Below are 9,550 nucleotides of genomic sequence, written 5' to 3' on the forward strand. Positions count from 1 at the left end.
ATTAATTTGATAAAAAGGCGACATCATAATTGCACGATTATTTTATAAAATAAGCGCCACGACTACCATAGTCAGGAAAAACTCTCAAGCTGAAATCAGGCAACAATTAGTGCAACTTATTCAAGACGTTCAGACATTCACTCTTTGTGCCCGAAATTTCTGTGGCGCTGTTGTGGCCCTAATGCTTGTCAAAACTCTTTCTTCAAGTAAAACTAAACTAAAGCTCCTCCCAAACAGACCATGAAGACCCAACGGTGCCAACCGGCCGCCGTGTCACACTCGGCCCACAGGCGTTATCACTGGATGCGGATATGGAGGGGCATGTGGTCAGCACACCGCTGTCCCTGCCGTATGTCAGTTTCCGAGACCGGAACCGCTACGTCTCCTCAGTTTGCCTCACAAGGGCTGAGTGCACCCCGCTTGCCCACAGCGCTCGGCAGACCAGATGGTCACCCATCCAAGTGTTAGCCCAGCCCGATAGCGCTTAACTTCGGTGATCTGACGGGAACCGGTGTTACCACTGCGGCAAGACCGTTAGCTCTTTCTTCAACTAGCGGACAAAATTTGAGTTATGAATATGTGTTTTGGAAAAAGGCTTTCCTCAGTTACGTTTTCAACGATGCTTTATGCACCAACCAACAGTTTAGTAGCTCAGTGCATAGTAACATTAATTTCAGCTGGTTGAGTTCAAGTGCTACTTACTCTCTTTAGCTGTTAGATGCAAACTGTTATTGGGTTCTACACCAAATATTAGTATCAGCTTTCTGGGCCCGTCTGTGAGGACGGGCATGGAAAAGGAGAAATGAAGAGATCAGAGGAGTCACTCGAGAAGTACCGAGTGGCTATAATTAAAGTGCAGCTACTCTCAGAGATCTACGGTGGGCCGTAATTATCGTATGGCAGCCAAACGTGGCAGAGATTCTAATGAGTTAATGCGAAATCGATTTACACTGGAAGAAGTTAGTTCCAATTTTGGCTACCAGGTGCAAATCTGGCGCTGTGAATACAAAAAAGACGTATAGAAACGTTTCCATATGTAATGCATTAGGAACGGGACATGGGCAGACAGTGTCAAACAAATAAGAAAGGCATAATGTTGATTTGAATATTACTGCCGCTTACACAATTTGTTCAGTGTGGGCTTCGGAGACGTTGACGACATTCTTTGCAATCGGGCATTATTGTGTGGTTTTCTGCTTTGCGCTCCATTACAGTTACCTTGGGCCATTTAACGATGGCGATGCGTGACTGCTGAGCGACCACCCGCTTAGTTTCCTGTCTTTTCCCCCCAGTCTTTCCAAGCTTTACTCTACATTGATGCACTGTGTGTCCGTATTCATTACATATACATCTAGGAATGCGACGGCCCTTTTCGTTATGCCAACGTCTCTGACATTTTTCACAAATTAGTCTTGATACGTCACATCTGTATGCCCTGCCTTATCACAATGGTATCAGAAGTCTTTAAATTTTCTAGCTTCTTCTGCCCTGGTCGATGTCTGCACCCATCTTATTTTGGCGTTCTTTCAGTTATTACCGTAGTGTCTGGCTACATGGTCCCGTCTCCCAAAATAGTAACATTTTACATCTCGCCTTTGTTTATTATTACCCTGCCAGCCTGTTCCCATAGACGCTTGCTTTTTTTGGTTCATAACATTATCACTCCTTCCTCTTCTAGCGCTATCTCACCTGCGTCACTTAAACTAATGTTCACAATACTGCTACGCACAGTGGTCTGTATTCTATCATGTGCCAGTCCCTGAACGAAACATGCATGTCCTATCACGTAAACCAATTCTAACGCGCGCCATTTAATAGCGTTTTTTCCGTTACCCTCGTTACGGCAATCATGAACGATTTGGATAGCTCATCTATACTAATTTCCCATGAGGCTACTGATTCTCCTGAAGGCTGTCTGACTTGAAACATTCTATACACTTCATGATCAATCATCCATTAATCGGAATAGTTTTCTTGTAAATTACGAGTACATCGTACCTCCAGCCAGTTGCTCGTATTATCTCTATCAACTTGGCCCTTGTATCTCCCGCAAGTTTTGACTTTGCATATCGAAATAAGGATTCTTTTTCCACACTGTTAACAATCTCAAATACAGCATTCGCGTTCTCAATTAACTCCCGTAGTTCAGTTTTATTACCCTCAAACCTTCTTGAAACTAAAAGTAGCGCACCCTTAGCACTTACAACAGCCTTATCACTACTGAAGGATATCATTTCATACAATCACTAAAGACCTTAAATTTAATTCAAGGAACTGTCTTGCCAAGTCTGATGTCTTTACGCAATGCGGCTCGTTAAATCTGCTGGGCTCCGGTCGTCTATCCCTTGGTCGCTGCTATATGCACGGATATTAGTTCGCCGGGATCCTACAGTCTTGTGTTCCCTGGGCGTTGCTATTTGCATGGGTTTCTTCTTCTTGTAGTAATATCCAGTGACAGAACTGATAGATTTCTCTTATATCCCACTCACTTGTTTAACTGCACACCCTGTATACTTCGTACCAAAATTTTATGTTGCGTCCCGACACAAGTCCAAGCTACTAATATAGAGCTGATGAGTCCTGTGTAGCGCAATTAGGACTCTGACGACAATATTGTTTCATTGTTATTCCCCCTATTTAACCTTTATATTGGTGTTGAGGGGGAACAGAAACTTCTTAGGGGTTTTGAGTTAGTTTTGGGGAACAGAGAGAGATCTTGGACAATTACGGTGATCTGCCGAAGCAGCAAGGTGATATGAATTCCGTAAATAAGTTTATGTACCATTACACATTTATATGCGAGATGCCTGACCAATAATCCCTTAAAAATATGCATCAGCCATACCTGATAGCAAATTTTACTGTCAAACCCGTTTCATTATGATACTGTTCTGTTATACATGGGTTTCCCATTATCAAGTGATATGAGCCACATTACGATTTGTACTAATCGCTATTAAATTCCCCACCCCCACCTCCAGTGCGCTCACATCTCTTTAGTGAGTACATGGTTGGCCACCACGGGGACCCAGACCTTGCAGTGCTACTTCCCTTTTCATGCTGCAGGTCTACATTTCTCCTATTCTTTTTTCTTCTCTGCCTTTCTATTGGATTGTCTTCTTGGTGCCGATTGGGCTTGGATTTGGTTTGTGTGTAGGACATTCGTTTATTTGCCTTCCAGCTTTCGGCAGCTTTTCATTACTAATCATATCGTCTCCTAGATGGGTTTTACTTGCTACTTCTTTTCCAAACATTACAGAAGCGTGAATCATGCAGGAAAGGTCGTCCAATCTTTTGTGCCTTTCTCTCTTTGCGGCTTTCTTTCTTACAGTCGTTCTATGCCCGGGATCCATCACGGTAGCCATTCTGTTGTGCAGGGGGATCGTCAAGTACCTGCATGGTGGTACCTCTCTGACAACGCAGGGATCACACTGTTGATGCCTCAGCTGGAAACTCCCAACCCACGCCAAGGAGTATGTGCCCATCGTGGCTGGGGCATGTGGACTCTGGGCAATGGCATACTGGCCAGTGAACCGTTGCTGTGGCTGGGTGGAGCCCGTGGGGAGGGCCGCCATTCAGAATAGATGGTACCAAGGCGAAAGATTCCACTGGTGGTTGTATGGCCCCAGCAGTCTCTTCTGAAACTAAGACATATTACAGTGCGGAGGGATATTACACCAAAATGTTCCCTTCCTTGCCTTCGCCATGGGAGAAAACATGGGCCTCAGAGACAAAGCGAGAAATACATCCCCCAATATTTGCTTTGTTCTAGGACAAACAGAGATCCCTCTTTAACTACAAAGGGTTCATTATCTCAAGGACAGATTTTGGGAAATGGCAGCGGTTTCAAAAATGAGAAGTGATTCCGTTCTGCTTAAAACAGCCTTCTCTGCTCAGTCATGTGCACTGCTCGCCTGGGATAAACTGGATGACGTTCCTCTCTCTATAACTCCCCCATAAAGGTTTGAATATGGCACAAGGTATCTTTTGCCACCGACATGTCCTTTTACAGACTGGTAACGATATGCGTGCGATTTCGAGCGACGAGGTGTACATTTTGTGCTCTGTGTCCAGCGGCGACCAAAATGTAACTAAATGTATATTACAGCCTTCATCTTGGCCTTTGAATGTGACTCGTTGCCTGAGAAGGTCAAGGTGTTGGTGTATTGCTGTGATGTGATGCTATAAATTCCTTCTCCTATCAGGTGCTACAAATGCATGTGCTTCGGATACTTGTATTCACGTTACAATACCAGCCCTCTCTGTAGGGCATATGGTCGTTAATTGCACATGTACGCTCCTTGTGCCCCTCCGTCATTTGTGTCAACTGTGGGGAGTACCATTCCCTCTATTCACTAGACTGCAATGTTTTCAAACGAGAAAAGAAAATCCAGGAATATAGGACCCTGTACTGCTTTATGTATCAAGAGGCCAAGAAGAAATATGAACAACTGCATCCTACACATATGACGTTGACGTTTGCTACTGCTATGACGATGTTATCCTCTCTAGTGACTGTGCCATTGCCTTCCATGTCGTCTACATCTGGGCCTTGAGGTCACTCGACTACATTCACTCCCCTTGCGGTTGGGGGTCCTCCTTCTACTGGTTCCTCTCCATCCCCTTCAGGGCATCAGTCCACAACCCCCAGATGGAGAAGCAATGTCCTACACCAGCACTCCTTCTCAGGAAGCATTCCCTCAGGATGTTCCCTTCTCACGACTCTGCTGACTTACAACCAGATGCCAGCCAGTGGCCGAATGAGCCACAAGTTGTAGGTCATAGGACTTCATGATCCTTCTCAGGCTCTAGGGCAGAGAAGCCCTCGCAGAAGTCTAAATCATATAAAGACAAGAAGCAGCTTTTCACAAAGAGGGAGTTTCTGGTGGCTGCCAGACCCCATATGTTCCACTTCTGTATCTGAGGCAGTGTTTGTGACGGGACCTATAACCGCATACCCCCCTCCTACCATTCACCCTAATTCAGAACAAATGTGTATTAATGGTGCATATTCAAAAGTAGTTGCAACAAGTAGCTCTCAGGTATGACCTGCCTCCTTTGTCCCATCAACCTACACAGCCTGATGGCGTTATCCTCTAGCGCAACTGTAGCGATTTTTTCCGCCACTTGGGTGTACTACGACTTCTTTTGTGCGTTTCTCCCGTTTCTCGCATCGCCCTCCAGGAAACTTGTTTCCCTGCAATGAGGACCCCTATCCTGTGTGACTATCATGGCTATTTTAAAAATTGCACTGACTAAGAAGGAAAATTGGGTGGTGTTTGCACATATGTTCTGCACTCTGTCTGCAGCAAACATGTGGCACTCAATATGACTTTGCAGGCTGTGGGCGTTCGTGTGAATATATTTCTGGAATTTACTGTCTGTAATGTGTATCTCCCTCCCAAGGATGTAATGTCCCAGAACATGTTGTCTGCACTATTTTCTCAGTTCCCACTACCCTTCTTACTATTGGCTAAATCAATGCCCACAACCATTTGTGTGGTGGAACTACGACCACTGACTGTGGTAAAGCTGTCGAAAACTTGCTCACAGAGCTCGATCTTTGCCATTGAACACCGGTGTTCCACACACTTCAGGTGGAATATGTATCTCATTCGGCCATTGATCTTTCCATTTGCAGCCCAGGACTTCTCTCATGAATCCATTAGAAAGTTCATGATGACCTATGCGACAGTGCTCATTCTCTGGTCGTTTTGTCCCTCTCTCTGCGTCATTCGCCTGGGCGTCTACCAAGATAGGTTCTCTTCAAAGCTGACTGGGATGCTGTCATTGCTGTTGTCACCCTTAGCACCCCTCCACATGGATGTAACGATGTGGTTGTCCGGAGCACAACTGCAGCCGTTCTATCTACAGCTGACTCGGCGATCCCCTCTTCCCTGAGATCCCCTCATTGGAAGACAGACGCTTGGTTGATCTTCGAAATAGCTGTAGCTATCAGAGATCGCAGGCAGACTCTTCAATGTGATAAGTGATATCCGTCGATGGTGCACGTCATTGCTTTTAAACGGCTTTGTGTCCACGTCTGCCACCTCACAAGGCGACATGATCGAGAATGCTGGGAGTGGGATGTTGCTACCATTGGACCACATACCCCTCCTTCACAGATCTGGGCGAAGACTCGACGCCTCTGTCATCTCCAGGTGTTCCAGGAATTTCTGTGAATCGTGATGTCTATACTGATCCAGACGCTGTTGCTGAACATTTTGTTTTTCATTACGCTCCTGCCTCTGCATCTGAGAATTACCAGTCTGCATATTTTCAAACAGCAGGCTGAAGTGCTTCCTTTACCATTCACTACACATCACCTGTAACCTTATAATGCTCCAGTCAGTGAGTGGGAAATCCTCAGTACCCTAGACCTTTACCCTGACATGGCTCCAGGGCCAGACTAAACCCACAGCCAAACATTCGCACACTTATCAGTGGATTGCCATTTCAAAAGTATCTGGAGCGAGGGTGAGTTTCCATCTCATTGTCGAGAAAGCGTGATCGTTCCAGTACTGAAACATAGTTGACTCCCCCTTGAGATGGACAGCTGTCGAATAATTAGCCTCACTAATGCTGTTTGCAAGTTGCTTGAATATATGGTGCACCAGTGGTTGTATTAGTACTTCAGTCTCCATGTCTTTTGTCTCCTTCCTAGAGTGGTTTTTGCGAAGGCCGTTCTATTGCTGTCAGTTTGGTCTGCCTGGAGTCTGCTATTCAGTCAGCTTTTGCCCAGCGTCAATATCTTATTGCTGTCTTCAACTTACATAGGGCTTATGACACCACATGGTATCAGCACATCCTCGTTGCCCTCCATCAGTGGTGTCTTCAGTCACCTCCCGATTTTTGTCCAGAATGTCTTTTCTGCCTGTACTTGCCAGGTTGAAGTTGATGCTTCCCTCAGTACTCCCCATATATTACACAATGGGGTCGAACAGGACTCTACATTGAGTGTGTCCATTTTTCTTATGGCTACCAATGGTCTAGCTGCACCTGTGGTATCTACTGTGCCAACTCCTCTGTATACTGATCGCTTTTGCATCTACTATTCTTCATTAACTGTGGGTGTTGCTGAACGCCAACTGCAGGACGCCACGTGACTGGTGTACTAGTGGGCTTTCACCCATGACTTCCAGTTTCCCGCAACTAAGATGTCTATCTTGCACTTCCATCGCCATCATACTGTCTGTCCCCAACCAGAACTCTCCATTGATGACCAAATACTGTATGTAGTGTAGTCTTACCTTTTTCGGGATTGTCCTTGAGTGCCTGGTTGACGTGGTTTCCTCATTTTCACCAACTTAAGCGAAAATGCTGGTCACTCCTTAATATTCTATAATTTCAGTAATACCAGCTACAGTGCAGACAACTCTACCCTTTTGTGGCTCTTCAGAGCTCCAATCCTGTGGCATCTTGATTATGGGGGCCTAACATATGGCTCAGCATCGCCTTCAGCACTGTTGATACTGGACTGAGCAGCATTGTGGGGTTCTATTTACAAGTGCCTTTCGGACCAGTATTGTGAACAGTCTACTCACATAGGCTGGCGTCCCTCCCTTATAGATCTGGCGCCAAAACCTTCTGCACAACCATGCTACACGAATTCGCTGCTGCCCTGAGCATCTGAACTACGACGTCCTGTTTCCTGGTAGGGAGATCTACCTACCACAACAGAGGCCAAACACTGGAGTCACAATCGTAGTTTTCATACAGAGTCTCTGCTCTGAGCTCTATCTTTCCACACTGTCGCTTGTCAGGGAGAAATTGTAGGCACCACCATGATGTGTACCCTATCCTCTGATATACCTTGACCTCTCCTTTGCAGCGAAAGACTCAATAGACCTTATGGTTTTTCGCCCCCTGTTCCTGGACATCCTTGACACTTTTCTGTTCTCGGGCGTGGTATACACTAACGGCTCTATGGTCGATGCACGAAACGGTTTTGCCTACACATGCAGGACACAGTGAATCTACGCTTCCTGCCAAACGAATGCAGTGTATTCACTACAGAATTGGTGGCTATTGCTTCTTGCACTAGTGAGTCGTAGTTAACTGACAGTGACTGCTTGAGCAGTCTTCAGGCTGTTGACCTGTGCTGCTGTGCTACCTTCAGCATCCACTGGTTGTGACTATCCAGGATCTCCCATATGTCCTCCACCAAGCTTGACGGTTGCTCATCTTTTTATGGACCCCTTGTCACATTGGTATCCCAGGTAATGAACATACTGACCAGTTGGCCGAGACGGCTACCAGGATGCCGACTTTGGAGATGGGGTACCGGAATTGGACCTTCAATCGACTCTATGTTGACAATTTGCTTGTGAGAATTGGTGTGCCCTTGTTTCTCCAAATAAACTGCGAAACATAAATGAGACTAAGGTAATATGACAGTCTTCCCTTCGTGCTTCTCACAGGGAATCTGTCAGCTTCACATTTGTCACATTTGGCTGACAGATAACCAGATCCTCCGGTGGAGGATTCATCTGCTGTATACGTAGTTTTGTACATCATTGTTGTCCTCAGAAAATATGTTTCGATCATTTTAGTGTTGCGTCCGTTTAAGCTGTAAAAGCTTACCTTTGTTTGTGGCTCAGTATTACAAGATGGGAAGTAATGACACACGTTCGTGAACGTGCTAAATCTGATAACAGTAAAAGGTACTGAAGCCATGAAATATTGAGATAAAAATTTGAAAATGACAAGTGTTAGCACTCGAACCCGCCATGGTAAATTAATGAGAAACTCATGCAATACATAACGCAAAGCGAAAAAGTGCAAAAACGGCGAAAAGTGATACAAACTGTAAATGTAGCAAAAAATATTTAAAACTGCTGTCTTTGTGATTCAAATCCCAATATTTAGATACGACACGATGCCCTGGTGGCACACTTTCTGACATTTTACATGATTCACTATCTTAAAGTTCTTTCCTCTGTTTTACAGTGGTTATTAGCCTTACTCGAATTTTCAGAAATTGTAACCCCATGTATTTATATTATTTCCAGATTTTCCGCCAAAACTTGAATTTCTCTTCATTTTAAACACCATATACCCTGTTTTCTGCCACCAGGGTTGACAACTGTTTCTACCCTTATCACTTACAGCGTGTGCAGGGCTTACTAGAGACAAACTTTCAACACCGCGGGTAGTTTTGTCACTGGTTTCTTCACCAGGCAACCACGGTTCCGAGATTTGTCCTCCATCCTATTCACAGATTAGGTCACCACTACGCAGAGTGGTATCTTCAACTTTCATAAGTCATCTGTGAGATAGTATGCAGAATCCCCATGGTATGGAGACAGCGAATCATCAGCATCGGTGCAGCCGGAATGTGTGGGCCGGGTTAATTGACGACGTATTTTGGGACCAGTCTTCCTTCGACGTCGCCTAGCAGACCGGAACTATTGGCGTTTCCTGCGGGTGACTTTGTCTCCTCTGCTGGAAGATGTACCATTGATGATTAGAAGGCTGCTAAACTATGGTGCTCCAGCCCACTTCGCTGTTAATGGTTCAAATGATATAATACTTTTGTTACACAAATTTC

The 9,550-nt window shown here is 45.2% G+C and overlaps 1 pseudogene; it reads right to left on the bottom strand.

The window, feature by feature from the left end:
• Positions 1 to 421: 421 nt before the first annotated feature.
• Positions 422 to 539, bottom strand: LOC126249926 (5S ribosomal RNA; annotated as a pseudogene).
• Positions 540 to 9,550: the final 9,011 nt, after the last annotated feature.

The sequence above is a fragment of the Schistocerca nitens genome, chromosome 3, assembly GCF_023898315.1.
Source record: "Schistocerca nitens isolate TAMUIC-IGC-003100 chromosome 3, iqSchNite1.1, whole genome shotgun sequence".
Classification (NCBI taxonomy): domain Eukaryota; kingdom Metazoa; phylum Arthropoda; class Insecta; order Orthoptera; family Acrididae; genus Schistocerca; species Schistocerca nitens.